Here is a 19,518-nt window from a genome sequence, read left to right as displayed (position 1 = left end):
CTCTGCTTTTAATCTTGGTTTCTAATTTTAATTTGTTATCTTTTTTTAGGAAAAATACCCTGAAAAGCCTAGTAAAATATTTTAGAAAAAAGAAAATCTACCCAAGAAAGAGTTTTAAAACTCCACCACTGTAAGTTAAAAATATTTATGTTACTCTTCTAGATTTAGGTAATAATTTTTGTTTAATTAATCACAAGAAAAATGTGTTTAAATGTCACTAGAGCTACACCTGATTCTGAGCTACAAATCGTTGAGTTTCGACAAGGAACTCGTTCTCAACCTTTGTAAGTGTGAGATTTTCAATGTGCAAATTCCTATTTTTCAAAACAAATTCTAATTATTCAACATTAACTTTATCCTTGTTTACATTCCTTAGACCTCCTCTTGCATTATCTCTTCTGTCGATGCATCTCCTAAGATTGCGAGACGGTAACTTTCCAACGGCGAAGAAAGCGACGAAAAGCAAAGCTTCTCCTTCAAAAACAAATTCTCTTCCCGCAATGCTTTTCCAAGTATGATTTCGTTAAGGTCCGTTTTGAAACCTCAATTTTCAATATAGATATCGAAAATTTTCTTCATTGCATGAATGCACATAATCAATCATTTTGGAATCTATTTTCTGTTCAATTTCAATTAGTTTATTTGCTTCTATAGTGCGAATATTGATTCCCTTGTGTTTTATGCTTATAGGTGAATGTACGGTTGGGTGATAATGCGGATCACTACTATATGTTCTGTCCAGATTTTTGCTCAGTAAGATGCTAACTGTAACCAAGGTATGAAAATTCACTCTTCAATTGTTCATTTTGCTTATGAGTTACTTTAGATGGATAGGATTGAGATTGGATTGTGTTGAAAAGTGTGGTGCTTGCCCTTATAGACTGGGTTTAATGCTGCAATGTGGATTCGATTTGGTTAGTATCATTGTGTTGAAAATCCACTCTTCAACTGGGTTATATTTGAAGCTTGGGTAATCTGAGTTGACTTGAATTATTTAAACAAATTTGTATATCTTCAATTAATTAAAGAATTTTTGTTTCATTGTCAATTTGTGATCCAGTGATGGGTGACGAATGAAAACTTTATGTTCCTCAAGAGCTAATATTAATCTATCATGAAAGGGTAAGACTGTTTAGCAAAGATGTTTCTACAGGTGTTCATGTGCAAATAATATATACAATTCATCATGTTTAAAGAATATAAATCTTTTAGCTCAGTTACCAATAATTGAAAATTATATTTTAATGCACTGGTACTGGGTTCCTAGTTATGGAATGATTCAAGCAAAATTTCTTTTCATGTTACCTTTCTTATTTTTAATTTCAAAACTACATATCTGAATAACACAATTTGGCAGGTTGTTCCAGTAGCTTCAATGTTAACTCCTAACCAGTTTGAAGCAAAACTACTAACATGATTCAGGTAATTATCCCACAATTAAGGCTGCATGAAGCCTTTTGTTCCCCCTGTTATATAGTTTCCTTTCCTTTATTTTTTTGTTTCAATGTCTACCACTCTATAATTGAAAATGTGTTCTTCCCAACAAATATGACTCCATAAACAGCTGTCTCGGACTCTCGGCAATACTCGAATACTCACCATTCTTGCTTCTAGTTGGAGGAACTGATTTCTTCAGATAATCAATTAGGAACCTTGTAATTCTCATCTGGTGACTTATGAAAAAGGTCAATTAGCATATAAAAAAAGGCCCACATTTTTTGGTGATTTATGAAATGATAGTTACCTTTGTTAACCACTTAGTAATTAATTGGCTTTTTGAATGGGTCTGTATGGTATGTTTTCTGGTCAAACTCATTTTTCTTTGCATTGGACGGCCAAATTAATAAGGGGAAGAAGAAACTATTACATTATTACCGTATTCTTTTGTGGAAAAAATTAAAAGGTGCTTTTCACCTTACTTTAATTTATGTTATAGTTTCACGTGAATGAAGTAATGAATAAGTGTGGTTAAGGTCACTAACATATACATACTATACTAGTACTAGCATGTAAGAAATAATAAATATATGGTTTTATTTGTAAGAATTAGGAAAAGAAAGAGAGACAGGGGAGGGGTTACATCTTTTTCACCTTTCACTACCTTTCAACTAACAAAAGGAAATGTAATGTAATGATATTGGTGAAGTTGCAAGCATTGGTTAGGGCCACATTGTGAGAAAGCAAACCGCAGATATGCTAAGGCACATGCAAACATTGGTAAATCATTCTTCTTCAGAAGTTTAGTATCCCAGTCTAAGAATTTTAGTATATGGTTTCTTTTTGGATTTCATTTCAAGTTACAACTCTTTTTTCTGTCTTTGGTTTGGGTTTTTGAATGCAGTGGCTGTGAAGGAGCTCTATGATAAGATGCTTGAGTCTGTAAAAGTTAAATGATCAATGCCACCTAATGCTTGGTTATGGTCAATGATTGAAAATTGTAAACACCAACAAGATATAAGACTCATATTCGACATTTTGGAGAACCTCCACATATTTGTTAGTGTTTACTCTTGTCCACTTTAACCCCTTTCTGTTGCAAATTTGATTATTCAATATTGTTATAGTATTGATTTTCAATCTGTTTTGCAAGCAGAGGCTATCAAATCTTCGAATTCATGATGACTTTAATAGCAATCTCTGTTAAGAAGTTAGTAAAGCATGTATTAAAGCAGGAGCCCTTGATTTTGGTATAAATGCGTGATATTTGCCTAAATTTTGTATGTTATACTCCATCTTCTTTTCAATTGGAGCTTATGACATGAAAATATTGAGGTTATTCGAAATGTATATGCAGAAAAGAGGACTTTATGGAAGCATAATGTCTATGGACTGAGCCCAACTGTTGCTGCTGCTAATCATTTACTGGTAACGTTAGCCAATCAATGTTCTAAAATTTTTTATTTTGTTTCTAATTTCTACTTTGGTAATTTAGTGTCATTTATTTACTACAGACGCATGCTAAGAATCACAATGATACTAAATTGCTGGTGGAAGTAATGAAACTTCTAAAGATATTGTTTTCAGGTTAAGGAGGCTTCTTATGCTGCTTCCATTGCCACTCGCGTGTTCTCAAGCATGGTCAACCAATGTATCATTTGAAAATAATTAAAGATTCTCATGATTTTTGTTTTCAATTCCATTTCTGGATCATATCTGCACCATTAATTGCTTCTGTAATTCTTTTGAATGACATAATTCTTTTTAAAAAGATATTTGTTCAAGCACTTTTATGTGCATGAGGATATAATAGTGGAATGAGATGCATAGCTTCACTGTTATTGAGAATTATTCATTTTCATTGTAATTCCTTTATGGTTGCTATGTATCAGCCTTTGTGCCATCATTTGACCTCCTTTGTCAACGCATTTTTAGATTTGTTCGCTCCGAAACTTCTTCTTTGATGCAACTTTCTCTCCCTCCATATTTCTCCTTCGAGCTGCCACTGGTACTTCTTCTTCGCTATTAATATGTTGATATTTCTTCTCTATTAATAAAGGTCATTTTATTTTGAAGAATTTCATTTGTCTCTTTACGTTTCTCTACGTCTTTGTTATTTTTTTGGTATTTCTACTATGTTCTGGTGTTTTGCATAAGATAAGTCCATGCTCCAAGGCAGCTGAAACCTGAAATTTTGCCCTTTTCTGCTATGTGTTCCAGGAAGAAATTCAAGGCACATTAGGCAAGCAAGTTACAGATTACATCTGTGGTAATTGTTTAAGCTTTTGGTTAGAAATTCATTTGTTCTATTATTCTTTTGTATACATAAAATCTTACATAGGTATGGACCATATATTTCACTGTGTCCATCAATCACACTTATCTTCATATTTATAATCCCTTGTGCCGTTGTGAAGCCAACACTCCATTTCTTTCAAAATGGAAAAAAGGCTGATGAACTTATAGGTGCCGATGTTGCACGATTGAACCATATTTCCTTTGTGAAAAGCCATGCTAGTTTGTGAGAATCCTTTCCTTTATGACATTGTTTGATAACCCATCTAATACGACAAGATTTTGTTGTTGTTAGTATATGATTGCTGATGCTTCTCTTCAGTTTGTATATAATTGTTAGTATATGATTGCTGATGTATATATGTGCTGCATTGTTCTATCTCAAAGTTAGCTAGATCGCAATAAATCTCTCTAACCGAATAATGGAAGGCAAAATTGCATTAAAGAATTTGCTTCAAGTTCAAGAATTTGCATTGAATTCCACTCATGATTCCTCTTTTGTTAGTAATAATAATACTATAAGTTTCTATATATCTATATGATGTGATGTTATTGCATAATTAATAACAATTCTTGAATGATTTGTGCATCATCAGTTAGGATCTACTCTTCTGAGTTTGAGCTTGAATCCTCAACAAAATCAAGATCAGTTCCATACCCAAGTAAGTAATAATATAAAGATGAATTTCATTTATTGGTGTTAAGTGGGATCAAGTCCATTTCTTAAGATCTAAATTATATATGATTGTAATTAAGTAGAGTTAAAAACCAAACCCTAAGGGACGGTGAGCAGAACTTAAAAGTTCTAGTTCCATTCAATTTGATGTTACCAACATTACTACTACTATTATGTATTTGACTGAGTCAATTAATTATTAATGAATTAATTTTAGGCTTGGCAACTTCGTATCTGTCAACATTTTTATCTGTGTATGGTGCAGCTGAATTTAAAATTGGAATAGCAGTAATTCCTTCTTTTGAGTTAAGATTCAAAGTCATTTTTGAAATTAATAGTGTATATTGAAATTATATCACCTTGTTAGTGAGTTAAACAAATCTCCCAAAAATACTGCATTTTTCAGTGAGATAAACAAATCTTCAGCAACTACAATTTGAATTGTAAAGTAGAAAAAGAGCTTCTTACTCTTAAATTGTATCTTATTTGTATTAGATTGAGTGTTAGTAGATATGTAGTTATTTGGATTGTTAATTTTTATGTCACAGGCCAAAGAAGTCATGAATAATGTTACAAAGGAAAAAAAATTCAAGTCTTTATTATATAAATAAATCAGCCATTATTTTTAGCAGTAGCTTTATTTTTATTTTTAACTTTAGAATCTCATCATAGAGTTATTGCTAATGTTGCTTCCTGGAAGTTGCTTAAATAGTGTTACTTTTATGCTTAAATTTAATGTTGTAGAATAATACCATATATGTTTGGAACTATTGATGTTGAGAATTTTTTTTATATTTAGAATTATGTCTTATATTGAGGAATTGTGTTATAAAAGATTTAATTTTTAAATTTTAATATTAAAAAATAAATTTTTAATTTGAGAATATATAAATGAAATGAGATTAATGAATAATTTAAATTAAAAATAAATAACTACAAGGTTTGTGGAGGTTTGAAAATCTCACAAAATAATTAATTTGTCTTAAATTGAAAAGTCAATTTGTAGGGGTTTTAAACTGTCACAAAAGTGATATAAAACTGTCACAAAAGTTCAATATAAAAACCCCCACTAAACACACACAAAACCCCCACTGAATAGATTGTGGAGGTTTTTAAAAACCTCCACAAAAGACCTCGTGGCACGTCAAATTTTGGGGGTTTTAGAAACCTCCACAAACCATTTGGTGGGGGTTATAAACCTCCACAAATAAGAAAAAAAACGGCCACAAATAAACAAAAACCTTGTAGTGGCTAAAGTTTTCAAAACCCCAGAGAAAATGATAAAAATCTCGAAGGAGTTGATCGAAAAATGTTATCATTGGATGACACATGTGAAAAAGACAAAAGATAGTAGCAACGAATATTAAGCAATATTCCTCTTAAAACATGAGGCGCTTTATGAGGGGTTAAGAGAATATTTCATGTCTCTAATGCCCAAAGAACAAGTGCATGCTTCGGTAAATTCTTTCCCAATTGCGTTAACAATAATAATTTTTTTAAACACTCTTATACAGTATATCTCATAACTTTTCTTCGTGTAGGTTGTCAGGATACATAGCATGATTCTCAACCAAATCAAAGTTCAGCAGTATCAGGAACAAATGTACATTGTGCTACTGGATATTGTGGTAAGCTAAATTTCTTATTCACTGCTGAGTCCTGTTCGGTTCAGTCAGAATGTTAATATTGATTCTCCTGATTCTTATGTGTTCTGTTGAGTTCTTTTGCATGAAGAAAATTTTTCTCTTGATGATTGAATATTTTTCACGTTTTATTCAGCATATAAATTGTGTTTGCTTCGGTGGAAATGTGATTTAACTGATGTTCATTTTGTAGAATTTTATGTTGGGAAGACATGACGTGGAGTACACTGATAAGAGGATAAACAAGGCCTACAGGTTTGATATTGAGCAGTATGCCCACCATCCAATTTTTTTACAAAAGAAAACTTGTATCGCATCCATTTGTAAGTTGTAATTTCTAAAAATTCTTTGATAATTCTCTTGTTTACTATTGTTTCGACTGAAATATTCAATAATTTTCTGAAACTTCAGTTATTTGTCCCAATTTGAAATGGAGGGCATTGGTGGTTGTGGATTGCTAATGTCAACAAAAAGAAATTTTATATCATTGACCCTATCAATAAGCCAAAACAAGATATACCTGAATCAAGAGTGCAACTGAACAAATTTGTGGTAAGTTATTTTGTTATAAATTATTCAAATTATTCTGTACATGATAGGAGTTCAGTTCACTGTTGTTGGTTCTCTTTATTTACTTTTTTTTTTCTTTTTCAGGGTTTAATAATTTTCCATATGAAGGTGTATGCTAGGGCAGAACCCTTAATGGAGGATGGACTGGGAGAGGAAGTAGAGTATATCCAATTGAATGGTCAACGTACAGAGTAAGAATCTTTCTCTTCTATAGTGTTATTATGTATTTTATTTTGTATACTATTGATCGTATTATACTCAATTCTTGCTTAGCTATGATTGTGGAATATACATGCTGAAATGGCTTGAAACAATTGATCCACGAAAAATCAAAAGTGGGAAGAGATATAAATATAAAGCTTGGACACAAGTAAATACTTTCTAAATTAATACACTTCTTTCTTTTCTTATTTCATTCAGTTCAGTTAATAGTGTAACTAGGGCTTTGATGTTGGTTGTTACTCTGTTCAATAGTTCTTCTCCATGAAGAAATACTATTCTTATTGATTGAAATTTGATCACCATTTATTCACCACATAAACAATGTTCGGTTCGGTGGCCTTTATAATTTTGATTCACCAAATGAATGTTTTTCGGTTTGGTGGCCTCCTTTTAATTTGTTCAGGGTTTAGGGCTACTGTGATTACATTTTTACAGTATAACTAGGCTTTGAATGAAATTTGTTGTTATTTAATGTGATTTTGATTTACTTGATATTTAATGTGTTCAGGGTTTTGGGTTATTATGATTGCATTTTTACGGTATAATTAGGGCTTTGAATGATATTGTTCTTATTTCATTTGGGTTCATTTCTTATGTAACTAATTCATTTCAATTGAAATGTAGGATGTGATTGATGACTTCAGATACCAATATGGTCCAAATCTTCTGTTGCATGAAATGAACAAAATCAAAGACCAAGTGATTTGGGAATCTAAAGCAATAAGACTCTCCAAGCCAACTGTTGTCCTCTCCAGCCTTTATTGTAAATTCACATCTGGAGATTTAGATAGCAAGTAGCATATACTGGTTGTAATTAACAATATTTTGTTTAACTTGTTAAAAAAGCAAACAATGCTTCTTTCAAATGTATATATGTCAATGTTAATGTATATATCTATTCTTAATATCAATGTATGTATCAAATGTTAATATTTATATTCGATTCAAGATGGATTACTCATCTGAGATGTTAATTTATATATCTATTGGAACTATTTGGCTGCTGTTTTACTCCATATTCTCAGTGATTGCAATCAGTGTATTTACCAATACATTACAAATACCAAAAGAACACAATGAACCGAAATTAATACACTGGGAGAATTGAAAGTTGCAAACATATTGTACAAAAATTCAAAGAGCTAAACCCTGAACCCTGAACCCTGAACCCTTGAACCCTAAGTCCTAAACACTAAACCCTAAAACCTAAACCCTAAACTCTGAACCCTGAACCTTGAACCTTGAACCATGAACACTGAACCCTGAATCCTAAACCCATAAACCCTAAACACTTAAAACCCTAAACCCAAACCCTCAACCCTAAATCCCTAAACCCTAGGCCCTAACCCCTAAATCTTAAGCCTTAAACACTAAATCCTAAGCCCTAAATCCTAAACCTTAAACCCTAAATCCTGAATCCAAAACCGTAAACCCTAAACCGTAAATCCTAAACCCTAAATCCTAAACCATAAACCTTAAACAATGAACCCTGAACCCTAAACTAATATCAATGTATGTATCAAATGTTAATATTTATATTTGATTCAAGATGGATTACTCATCTGAGATGTTAATTTATATATCTGTTGGAACTATCTGGCTGTTGTTTTATTCCAGGTTCTCAGTGATTGCAATAACTGTATTTACCAATACATTACAAACACCAAAAGAACACAGTGAACAGAAATTAATACACTAGGCAAATCGAAAGTTGCAAACACACTGTACCGAAATTTGGAGAGCTAAACCCTAAACCCCTAAACCCTAAACCCCTGAACCCTAAACCTTGAACTCTAAACCCTAAACTCTAAACCCTGAACCCTGAACCCCTAAACCCTAAACCCCTAAACACTAAACCATAAACCCTAAACACTAAACCCTAAACCCTGAACCCTAAACCCCTAAAACCCTAAACCCTAAATCCTAAACCCTAAACCCTGAACCCCTAAACCTTAAACCCTAAACTCTAAACCCTGAACCCTGAACACTGAACCTTAAACCCATAAATCATAAACCCCTAAAACCCTAAACCCAAAACTCTAAACCCTGAAAATCCATCCAAGAAAGAGGTTTAAAACTCCACCAATGTAAGTTAAAAATGTTTATGTTACTCTTTTAGATTTTTTTAATAATTTTTGTTTAATTAATCACACGGAAAATGTAACTAGCACTACACTTGATTCCCGTTTCTCAAAACAAATTCTAATTATTCAACTTAGAAATTAATACACTAGACAAATCGAAAAATTGCATATATCAATATAGAATTTCGCAAAAAAAGTGACTATTCATTAAAGACTAACAACAGTCAGAAATTAACCCTGCTATAACCATGGTGAACCGAAATGCGCTCATGGGTGAACAAAAATTTACATTAATAAAAACTAAAACTTGTACAATCCTCTCTTACATAATTCATATCTGGTGCATTATAAAGAGTGGAGCTTGACTGAATCGATGATCCAGAGTCTAAAAGATTCAACTACAAAAGACATAATTAATTGTATATCAGCAAAATGAACAATTGAATTTTTAACTAATCAAAAGCAAGTCAATTTAATCTTGCTTGGATCTGTCTTTTTCTTTTTCTTCATGGCATTTGAGATCTTTTTTTCCAGGTTTGATCCAAGTTTGTTCTTGGGCCGACCTCTTGTTTTGACACGTGGTGGGCTTTGAAGGTCATTCACATTGCTTAATGTCGCTTCTTTATGGATTAACAAACTTTTTCCTTTGCTTCTCTCTTGATATTCTTCCATCTCCGCCATGACCTTGTCAAATGCTCGGTGCAGAATTTCGGTCAACTCTTCAAACTCGGATGCAAATTCACATATATTGTGTGACCGAAACACCAATTCGTCAAATCTCTTACTTCTCGGCTCCAGTAGAGGTTCATCTTGGCTGCTCTTGATGTGTGTATGCATGCTCTTTATGTTTTTGCTCTAGCGTTCCAATATATATTTTGGTGCCACGTTATCCACTCCCTCAAAGCTTAGGACGCTTAGGGAATGGCGGCATAATATGTCCCTAGACTCAAACAGCAAGCAATGGCACTTTACATCTCGTGATACTGTGTCATAAGTGACAACAAAATTGTTGAATGTGGAGTTGAAAACCTGTTCTATGACTTCATATGTTGTGAAACCTGGGGTGGAATGCGTTGATCTTGTGATACCGTTCACTTTACCTCTGAATTGAGCTTGAACTTCTCATGGGTATATACATGCTGAAACTGTGCCTTTATTGCTGATTTTGTTGTGCACGGTATCACGGTGTGAAAATCTGCAACATCGAATTCTCTCTCGTATTGCTTCATGAGTTATCTCAACGAGATATTCCGTGTGATGAAATTATTGAAAAATGAATGCATGATCTCGCTCTTTTGTGTACTTCTCATCCCGACCCAGAAGTGGTGATCCAAGTAAACTGGAATGCATATATGCCAATCCTCATACAACTCTACAAAACAAACTAAACCCATAAGGTGTGGTGAACCGAAAATAGTGCATGCTTTGAGAAAAAAAGATATGAGCATGAAATAGTTCGAATTGAAATCTCAATTACCTAAAAGCCACTTGTTGCCTCCGAGGCCGTACTTTCTGAGGAAATCGATCCAGTTTCTGTCAAATGCTTCTTTTGTGTACGAGTTCCAAACAACATGGCTCATCTCTTGTTCAATTTTGTTGTGTCCCTTGTAGCCGTTTAATTTGCTTAGGATCTTCTTCATAATGTGCCAGATGCACCAGCGGTAAATTGTTGTTGGCATGCACAGCTCAATTGTGATTTGAATCGATGTGCATTGATCAGTAAGAATACCTTTTGGTGGCTTCCCTCCCATACAACGTAGCCAATACTCAAATAGCCATTTGAATGATTGGATGTCCTCATTTTTCATTAGTGTGCATCCGAGAAGTGTCGACTGTCCGTGGTGATTCATGCCCACAAAAGAACCTAAAACAAAATTGTACCTGCATAAATAACAAGCAGACTGTAGTGAACCAAAATATATAGATGCACTGAATATCAAAATATAGTTGAATGAACTCAATACCTGTTTGTGTTATACGTGATTTCAAATGAAACCACGTCTCCAAAATACTCAAATGCAGCCATGTTTCTTGCATCAGCCTAGAATGCATGTTTAATGCAGTGATCGCCTTCAAGGTTGAGTTCAAAGAAGAAATTTTGGTTCTTCTCTTTCACTTTTACTAGGTACTTCCCAAATTCTTTGGCATCATCTTCTTCGAAAATATTCCATACTTTCCTTGTGATATAATTCCTGACATTTTTTTCAATAAAACCTAGTTCACGGTGGCTACCAGCTGCTGCGATAAATGATTGGTAAGTTTTGCTCGATCTAATTTCGGCTTCCTCGTGGGTTTCAATGGTGCGACGCACAAACATGCTAAGCTCCCTGTGTTGTTTGAGCATATCAGCCTGGTCTGGACAACAAGGATGTGAGTGATTCAAATCAACTTTGAAAATTGTCCAAAGACCAACATCCTTCATTATGTGTACATAAATTCTTGCCAGACAATTTAACCCAGCTGAAGAGTTCGTCTTCAAAGTTGGAGATATCTTGGATTTCCACCTCTCCTCTCTGGTGCATACAATTAGTTGATTCTTAATCTGGTCTCTGTCTCGAGTCGTGTTTCTTATTTTCATAGAAAAACTGGCAAGTTTGGAATAATATTTGTAGAACTTTTCAGCTTCTTCTAGTGTCTTGAAAATCATTCCCACCTTTGGGACAAAATTTTTCATCCACAACACAGCTGGTTTGCATGGTGAACTGAAATCTTAATTATGGTGAACCGAAATCTTAATTATGGTGAAACAATTATATAGTGCTTAGGGAACAGAACAGAATATATTCGTTTATTTTTTTTACTCCTTTCTACATATAGAACCGAACACATGGACATGGTGAAACAACTCTATAGTACTTCCCAAACCGAACAGTTACTCACACTTACTGACAATTACATATTATCAATTCAATTCAATTCAATTCAGATATAGATCACCTCAGTCCATTCAACTCACTTCAAATAAAATTAGCAATTACATTCCATTGAATTTGATTCATAATTCAATAATCCAAATCTCATCAAATTGATGCGTTTTAGAAAAATTATCCAAATTGCACTCATTCAACTTATTTGAAGTCGATTCATTCATTGTTTCAATTCAAAGTGCAGATCGAAGAAGAAGAAGAAGAAGAAGAAGAAGAAGAAGAAGAAGAAGAAGAAGAAGAAGAAGAAGAAGAAGAAGAAGAAGAAGAAGAAGAAGAAGAAGAAGAAGAAGAAGAAGAAGAAGAAGAAGAACGACGAAGCTAATTACGTTGAAATCAATCCAGATCCATAATGCAGAGAAGAAAAACGTGAATAGAGGAGAACAATGAATTTAATTAGTTTGGAGAAGAAGAAGAGGAGGAGGAGGAGGAGGAAGAAGAAGAAGAAGAAGAAGAAGAAGAAGAAGAAGAAGAAGAAGAAGAACAACAACAACAACAACAACAACAAGAATGCGAACAGAGAAGAAGAAGAAGAAGAAGAAGAAGGTACTTGAATTACGTTATATAGAAAAGTTTACGTTGAGAAAGGTTGATCACGCAAAAGAAGGATTACGTTATATACCTTATATGAGGTGCATGTAAAACAAACGAGGATGTGGGTGGGAGAAAATGCGTGTAGTGGAAGGTACTTGGATAACATCCATCTAATTTTTACATGGATGTAGAGCTTTTCTGTTTTTGAAATAATGCCATCGTATTATAATAAGGATGATATTAATTTTCATAATCTAATGCGAATCTGCTTATTATTTTGTTCATCATTGAATACTATCCATTAAATATAGTTACTTAAAGTGAAATACTATATAAAGAGAGACAAAAAACTTTTAGATTTATCGTTCTGTTTTGCTTCTTAATCCTCACTGAATACACTTAAATTTAATAGCTTTGATGGCAGTGATTCTTTGTAATTAGTTAGAAAGCTTTAACTTTCTCTTTCTCTTTCTATCTCTCTACGATTTTGAACAAACTCAATTTTATTATTAAATAATTTTTTAAGTTCATAATATTTTTAACTTCCTATATAATAAGTATCTTTTAAATTATCTAATACATAAAAGTTACATCTTTTCATTTATCTTAAAGGTTGAAAATTAAAGTTAAATGATATTAGTTCTTTTATTAAGCACAAAAATAAACATTAAGTCTAAATGATATTAGTTTTTTTATTGAGGCAGAGGAATTCCATAGAAGGGTAATATTAAGTCTCGTGTTCTAATATATCAAAACATGTATTGTTTATTATATTATATATTATCTTTGCACTACATATCAAAAGGTGAAAATCTATATCTTTCTTTTGTTACATATTTTTTTTCTGTCTAAATTAACTTGTATAGTATCAACTTATTTCTATTATTTATACAATATTTTTTTCTGGTAGTTATCCATTAATAAATATTGAATTAACGATTCTATTTATTGTATTTCAATGTGTTTATTTCAGTTAGACTTAATAAATTATCAAATTTTAAATCTATTCTCTTGAACTACTTTTTGATAATATAGTTGGAATTGTTTAAACAGAAGAAAATTCTTAGACACTAAAATTTTTAAAGTAAAAGAAAAATACAATAAAATAAATTAAAAAATCTAATAGAATAAAATAATTTTTAAAACAGAATATATATATATATATATACATATATATAAGAAAAATAATAAATTAAAACTTACGTGGCCATAACATAGAAAAATAAAGAGAAGAAAATAATAATGAAAGTTGAAATAATGAAAAATATATAATACAGCTTTTATCTTGTCACGTTTAAATATTAAATGTCAATCTAATAATCAATTAAAAAAATAATATTATCCAATGTAAAATAGATTAAAAATAAAAAAGAGATTAACAAAATTAATTAACAAAGTTTTTATCTTAGATTGTCATATTATTTAAAAAATCAAATTACAAAGTTCTTATCTTACTATATTTATTGTGTTATATGTCAATCTAATAATCAATAAAAAAAATAATATTATCTAATATAAAATAGATTAAAAATAAAAAAATTAATAAAATATAATTTTTCACTCTACCATTAGTAAGCAAAGGTTCTTTTGCATCTTTTACATGCTAATTATATGATAAATGAATAATATTAAATTAATCAATTTTCTTGTAATATAATTTAAAAAATTAATAAATGTTTAATATAGTACTCTATATAATTAATAGTTTAGATAGTTTAGAAAATTAATATCTCAATATTTTTAACAACTTGGTAGGTACAAATTTTCTTGCGTCTTTTATATATAACAATTAAATAACTTAGCCAATATGCAAAATAAATGATATTGTGGTAAACAAAATTGATAATTTAATTTCTGAGTAAATATTTATGTACTCAAATTTTAAATATAATATTCTACATAATTAATAATTTAAAAATTAAAAAATATTATTGCGAAATAATTTTAAAAAAAGTTAACAAAATATTTATAGGACTTCTTCATTCCATCGATGATAGGTAAAGACATATAAACAAAAATAAGAACATATATCAGATCGAAAGAAGAATTTTTTTTTACATCAAATTGATAAGACAAAAAGAAATTATTTCTTTCTACATCAAATTGATAAGAGAAAAAACATAGTACTATTTTTTACGTAAAAAGTTGGAAATAAATTAAAAGGATAGACGAATGTCTGAAATTATAAATTAGATAAGTAACCGAAGAGAAAAAAAATGTAGGTAAAAATTATGCTTGAAAGTAGTAGCTATTGCAAAATCGAATAAAATTTACCACTATAGTATAGGGAGACAATGAAAGACGATAGAGGATGTTGAAGAAAGGAGAAAGACAACAACAAGAGAAATATAGAAAAGTACATGAAGAATAAAAATAGTATATTTTTTTTTAAGAGATTACAAAAAATAGAATAATTAGAATGAAATCAAACTGTTGATAAGAGTACAGCGTATTCAAAATAAAAGTATATAAACTAAAACTAACATAGAATGTGAAGATATTGATAAAACAAAGGATATAAACTAAAACTAACATGAAATTAAACAAAATATGAATATAGTGAAAAAATGTAAAGACATTGATATTCATATCCGTCCATTTACTGATTTATTAACAATTTACAGATAGTTTACATTTTTTATTGAGAGAAATATTATCATGGTTATAAGAGTAAAAAAATTGCTTTTATGTTAGTGGGAGGTTGTTGAACTTTTTAAAATAAATTTTATGACTATTTTGTCCTTATAATTTATTTTATAAAATAATTTGTTAGAGAATAAATATAGTTCAAAAGAATTGAACACCAAAGTCATGGTCAATTTTTTGTATTAACTTTATATATTGTTATATATTGTTATAGATAAACAATCTTATTTGAAGATTGATTTGTCTAATGTAATATAATTTTAGATACTAATTTAGTGATACAAATTTATTAAGAATTAAATTATTTAATTAAAAAATTCTTTAAAATTAATTTAAAATATTCTTTTATATATATATATATTAAAAAAATAATATTATTATTAAAATATATTATTCAAATTATATATTAATCAAATTGTTAACAAAGAATTAATAAACTACTTATTTTAAATTATAGAGAAAAGGACAAATCGATCTCTGATTATTTGGTCTACGGATATTTAAGTACTTGAGAAATCAAAAATATATTTAAGTCTCTGACCTCTTCAAAATCTAGACACATCAATCTCTAAATATAATTTGTCATATTTTAAAAATTTTCTTATGTATACATCCGTATCAATTAAGTCAGTATAATGGAAGTCATGTCTGATTTTTTTATTGGATTTAATAGATTTTAAGTGAACATGAGAAATTGATGTGTCTAAATTTTTAAAAAGTTAAAAAACTTAAATGTAGTTTTAAATTTGTAAAGACTTAAATATCCACATTTCAAAAGATCAAGGATCTATTTATCATTTTCTCTCAATTATATATAAAAGTTGAGTGTAGTAAAATAATTATCTAGCTCACATTTTTTTGAGTGAATCATACTTTTACTAAATGATAGAAATAGAGAGGCTTTTATGTTTTGTGTTTCAACTTCAAATCATGAATTATAAGCTGTAGTTATTACTCCTTATAATTTAGTGTATGTTTGGTTTTGTATTAAAAAATATGAACGTACGCTTGAAATATAGTTACTAGTAATTAAATTGGTCAAGTTATTGAATTATTGGGTCATTGATTCAACTGGTGACTTGTTGAATTATTGAATTTGATAGATTTTAAGTGAACATGAGAAATTGATGTATCTAAATTTTTAAAGACTTAAATATCCACATTTCAAAAGATCAAGGATCTATTTATCATTTTCTCTCAATTATATATAAAAGTTGAGTGTAGTAAAATAATTATCTAGCTCACATTTTTTTGAGTGAATCATACTTTTACTAAATGATAGAAATAGAGAGGCTTTTATGTTTTGTGTTTCAACTTCAAATCATGAATTATAAGCTGTAGTTATTACTCCTTATAATTTAGTGTATGTTTGGTTTTGTATTAAAAAATATGAACGTACGCTTGAAATATAGTTACTAGTAATTAAATTGGTCAAGTTATTGAATTATTGGGTCATTGATTCAACTGGTGACTTGTTGAATTGATTGACCTGGTCCTACATAAATAAAAAATAAAAAATAGTCAAAAATTTAAAATTAAAATTTAAAACACATATTTTTACTAATATTTTAAGAATATCTAGCTATTCTAAAATAATATGGAATAAAAACAATAAGTATTTTATTAATTTTACTCTATCATAAATATTTTTTTATTTTTATATTAAAGTAACTATTATTTTTAAATTTTAATAATTTATTAATTAGTTTATATATATTATATTTTTTTTAACAAGGGAGCTCAACACAAATAGTGGAGTGGGAAAGAATCCAACAAACAAGGAACTTGTAAAGACAAGAACAGAAAATTGTCCCTAATGTTATCTCCGACATTACCATCAACAACAACGGGGATCTAAACTACACAATTCTCTATAACAGATTACAGATTTATGGAACACCTCCTCAGCATCTCCTTCCGTGTTGTTGAAAATCTGCCTGTTCCTCTCTAGCCAAATGTTCCAAATAACCGAAAAAATAACATATGAACCACTTATTGTGGTCTCTTTTATTGTGAGTGACACCTATCCAGCTCTCAAAGTGTTCCTTTAGTGAGTCCGGTATAGACCACAATCTCCCAAAATCAGATAGTCATCGACACCACACCTGTCAAGTAAACTCACAGCCCATAAACAAGTGATGTTATATATATTATATTATTATATACTACAATTAAAAAAATAATATTAATAGGTATTATATAATTATTAAAAAAATTGAGTTTATAATTATTATTAAATAAAAATATAGTTAATTTAAAAATAAGTGAGTTTATAACTAAAATTAAAATAAATTAAATAGAAGTAAATTATTTGATAAAATATATCTATATATATTATAATTTACACATAGAATAACAAGAAACACAATAACTCAGTGGCAATGGAGGACCTTTAATACTGTTTTGTAGCTTTTGTTTTCAATTCTTACCATTAAAAATTAATTACAAAATTTATTCTCTCAACTACCTTTCTTTTCCTTCTTCATCCCTTCGAAAAAGGTAGGAATGAGATAGTTGGGTTTTCGTGGCACTCTTTCTCTTACTCGAGAGCAGACTTTTGCCATGGGACTTTAGGATTTTTTCATTCCTGAAAGAAAATGGACGCAAGCTATGTCAGTTGACCAATGGAATGCTACTGAAGGGATGATGAAAAGTGGTTCTGAGTCCTCGAGGGCAAGTGAGACTGGGATGACATACAAGCAGGTATTGCAGAGTCCTCCTAGAATGACTAGACTGGTTGAAAACCTTCAGGCATAGGATGTGTGAGAGCTGTTCGAATCTCCTCCATGCAGAATTATTTGATTCTGGAGCCATCCAGTTGGGTTCTGCCATAAAGGATGCTGCTCAGAGGTTGGTCCCCAAGCAGCCAGTTCTGTCACTTGGGGGGCAGCATAGGAGAACTTTTTTGCAGCTTCGGAACTTCAAGAGCGGAAGACCTACACCAAATCCGCTGGCAATGATTTCATTTTTATTTTATTTCACCTTCCATCATTTTATTTTTGTTTAATTTTACAAACTTATTTACCATTTATTATTATAATTTATAATTATTAGACATTATCAATTATTTGTATATATATCTAATATTATATATAATTTATTATAATATGAATATAATATTTAAGATAATATTTTATATAATAATATATTATAATTTAAAATTTTGTAATATAAAAAGTATTAAAAAAACAATATTAAAAATTTAATCCAATTTTTACTCTTTTAATAATTTCACATCTAAAAATAATTTTAATCATTGTTATTCAAATAATATTTTATCAATTATAGTTATTTTTTATTTAAAATATCTAAATATAAATCACGTAAAAACAAACTCAATTCTAATTAAAATTAATTTTAGTGTAATCAAATTGAACTCAACTTTAATTTACAAAAGCTAAATCAAACACATATTTATATCATGTGACTACTGTCATCTCATTCTCTACGAGATAGAGTGAGAAATGATATGCGCCATATTTAAGTGAGTTTTGAATTACATCTGAATTCTACCAATATAAAAATTAATTTCTGTAATTTTTGTAGTGTTTATTTAATTTCTTTGTATTTCAACATTGCTCAACTAATATCAACTATTCAAGAAGTTACTTTGTAGGTATCAAATAGATGTGATGTGATGTCTTACCGTTGTTAAACCCTGTCTAAAGTTTTAGAAACGGTTTTTTATTTATGGCAATGATTTTTGACCATTACGAAAACCTTTATTTATTGTAGTGACCTTTGATTTGAATTCAGCAAACTTTACTTTTGAGGACGTTTTAGGCACATTATTTTAAAGAGAAAACTGAATGCAAATGACCTGTAACGATCATGGTGTAAATCAAATTGAACTTTTGAAAATGTCGTAGTTTCATCGTTTTTATTTTTTCACATGTGACATGTGTAACTAGAAATGGAAAGGAATTAATGATTATAAGAAAAATATTATCATATCATGGTAGTCCCTCAAAATTATGTTATATCAAAAAGGAAGTACGCAAAAACAACTTTTTTTTGCAACTTTATCCAACTTTTTTTCTTGTTTTTTTAAAGTAATTTTTTCTCTTTTCATATTTACCCATCAGATCTCTATAATTTTTTTTTTCTGTTTTCTACCACCACTACAAAAAATCTTTGGTTAAAGCAGTAAATTGTTTTTAGTAATTATAGTGATTTTTGAAAAACTACCATAATTATCATGTTTAAATAGAAAATATATAAAATAAGATGACATGATAATTGAGGAGGTAGACAGATAGTAGAAGAATCATGCATGGACTTACTAGATAGGCCTTATGGATGTAATAAAAAATTTAATAAGAAAAAATTAATAAGGATTAGACTTAAAAGGAGGATCATGGATCTAAAAACTAACAACGTAGCTCTTCTTGCAAAAGGATCATGTTCTAGCCAGTTAAAGGCGCCAAGATTTGAAATTGAAAGACATAAATTAAAGGATGATTTTATCAGTAAGGGAGATCATAATA

The 19,518-nt window shown here is 29.9% G+C and overlaps 2 long non-coding RNA genes across 3 annotated transcripts; one reads left to right on the top strand and one right to left on the bottom strand.

Moving 5' to 3' along the window:
- The first annotated feature begins 349 nt into the window (after positions 1-349).
- On the top strand, positions 350-7,779 carry LOC112715515 (uncharacterized). 2 transcript variants are annotated; one of them, XR_011866556.1, is made up of 16 exons: positions 350-528; positions 691-776; positions 1,358-1,422; positions 2,147-2,217; positions 2,342-2,496; positions 2,594-2,687; positions 2,795-2,865; positions 3,025-3,088; positions 3,373-3,445; positions 3,658-3,706; positions 4,329-4,394; positions 5,950-6,036; positions 6,245-6,374; positions 6,463-6,603; positions 6,706-6,812; positions 7,468-7,779. It is a non-coding gene; the product is annotated as an uncharacterized lncRNA (long non-coding RNA). The 2 variants fall into 2 exon arrangements; XR_011866557.1 differs by lacking the exon at positions 3,025-3,088.
- A 9,543-nt stretch (positions 7,780-17,322) lies between these two features.
- On the bottom strand, positions 17,323-17,995 carry LOC140175481 (uncharacterized). The gene is made up of 2 exons (XR_011866294.1): positions 17,729-17,995; positions 17,323-17,618 (listed from the first exon to the last, which is right to left on the bottom strand). It is a non-coding gene; the product is annotated as an uncharacterized lncRNA (long non-coding RNA).
- Between the last annotated feature and the right edge of the window lie 1,523 nt (positions 17,996-19,518).

Source organism: Arachis hypogaea, chromosome 10 (assembly GCF_003086295.3).
Source record: "Arachis hypogaea cultivar Tifrunner chromosome 10, arahy.Tifrunner.gnm2.J5K5, whole genome shotgun sequence".
Taxonomy (NCBI): Eukaryota; Viridiplantae; Streptophyta; class Magnoliopsida; order Fabales; family Fabaceae; genus Arachis; species Arachis hypogaea.
This window is presented reverse-complemented; position numbering and strand designations above follow the sequence as displayed.